This window comes from Meleagris gallopavo, chromosome 3 (assembly GCF_000146605.3).
Source record: "Meleagris gallopavo isolate NT-WF06-2002-E0010 breed Aviagen turkey brand Nicholas breeding stock chromosome 3, Turkey_5.1, whole genome shotgun sequence".
NCBI lineage: Eukaryota > Metazoa > Chordata > Aves > Galliformes > Phasianidae > Meleagris > Meleagris gallopavo.
In genome coordinates, this window is record NC_015013.2 from 60074578 (window position 1) to 60076304 (window position 1727).

The 1727-nt window shown below is 50.7% G+C and overlaps 3 non-coding genes across 3 annotated transcripts; all 3 read right to left on the reverse strand.

The window, feature by feature from the left end:
- Positions 1-59: 59 nt before the first annotated feature.
- TRNAA-AGC lies at positions 60-132 on the reverse strand. The gene has a single exon. It is a non-coding gene; the product is annotated as a tRNA-Ala (tRNA).
- Positions 133-473: 341 nt separating this feature from the next.
- Positions 474-563, reverse strand: TRNAY-GUA. Its single transcript is given in 2 exon segments — positions 474-509; positions 527-563. It is a non-coding gene; the product is annotated as a tRNA-Tyr (tRNA).
- Positions 564-1644: 1081 nt separating this feature from the next.
- Positions 1645-1717, reverse strand: TRNAA-AGC. The gene has a single exon. It is a non-coding gene; the product is annotated as a tRNA-Ala (tRNA).
- Between the last annotated feature and the right edge of the window lie 10 nt (positions 1718-1727).

The window sequence follows — 1727 nt, forward strand, 5'->3', positions numbered from 1 at the left end:
AGCTCCAGAGGCCACGGTGTCCATTGTGCCAAGAATGCAGGCATGGGGCTGAAAAGCATTGGAGAATGCGGGCATCGATCCCGCTGCCTCTCACATGCTAAGCGAGCGCTCTACCACTTGAGCTAATTCCCCAGCACACAGCCTCCAACTCACCTCACCTCCCCTCAGCTCTCACAGAGAAACCTCTCACCCACGTGGCCCTGCACACTACTCTTGCCCACCCAGCACCCTTCTTCACAAACCCACAAACACTCCCAACTTCCAGCTGCTGCTGCTGCTCCCTTCAAACATACAGGTGCTCAACGCCAACACCACCTGCCCTATCTTCTACACAAACCACCACAGAGCAACGTCCTCTTCTCCACGGCCCGCCAGAGCTCCGGCCTCCAATCCCATCAAACACAAGATGCGTGGCCAGCGTTCCAAATGCACCAGTGCTGCAGACTCAGTCGGGGCAAGAGCCAAAAGAGCACTCCTTCGAGCCGGAGTTGAACCAGCGACCTAAGGATGGCCGTGTCAAGGGAGCCTACAGTCCTCCGCTCTACCAGCTGAGCTATCGAAGGAATCACAGGGACCTGCCCTGCACCACACCCTTCACGCTCCCATCCCCATTATGCCTAAGGCCATAACACAGCACAACCATGCCTCTGCTCCCATTCCACACACAAACACGCTCACATCCAACACCCCTGCACCTTCAACGGGACTTCAGGTACTCACTTCTCCAGTAGCACCACTCGAAAAACAGCACAGCCTTCCCGAACACTCCCTATGTTGCCAGAAACACAGGACACACATCCGCAAGATACTTCTCTCCACCCAATCACACACCACTCACTTTTGACCTCTGCTCTGGCACCTCATCATCATTCATCCGCTCTCCTGACTCCTCTGCAGTCTCAGAACAACTGGAAAAATCCCGCACAAAATCCCCTTTTTTTCAGGCTGCACACTCCATCCTGTGCTGAGATCCTTCTATAGACAAACTCCACCTGTAAGAAGCTTTGGGTATTCAGAAGAGGGCTTTTGCCGCATTTGTAGCCAAAGTTCAAGCCTGCCAGCAAAAATAGAGAGTAAACAGCACCTGTGGACACAATTCCACTGCTTTGTTACCCTAATGAGAGAAAGTCAGTTTCTGCATATCTTCTTAACAGCTCAACAATTCAGTGACATCCACCATTCTTTCTTCTTCTCACAAATTCCAGAGTAGAATACAGGATCCTATTTGCCAGGCAACATGCTAGTGTGTGTTTGCAATAAGGAATTCTGCTTCTCTCCAGAAAAAAATAATTCATTTTGCCATGCCATGGATAGTCCAATATTGAATGATATTTCTTTCAGGGAAAGTGCGAGAGCGCCATAAACGTCCTGCTGGCCAGCTAGAGTTCTGAACTTTCGTATCTAATGAATTTTAATTATACATTATGGCTCCAAACGGGCATGGTACTCTTGGCACCATTGCCAAAGTATGAGATGATGCTGAGAAGCACTTTCTTTGCCAAAGATCCCATTCTGTACTTGATCAAGTTGCCTTCAGGAACTCTCTCCATCCTCTGTTGCCCAGCACACAGAGGTCTCCCGATGCAGCTCCAGAGGTCACGGTGTCCATTGTGCCAAGAATGCAGGCATGGGGCTGAAAAGCATTGGAGAATGCGGGCATCGATCCCGCTGCCTCTCACATGCTAAGCGAGCGCTCTACCACTTGAGCTAATTCCCCAGCACACAGC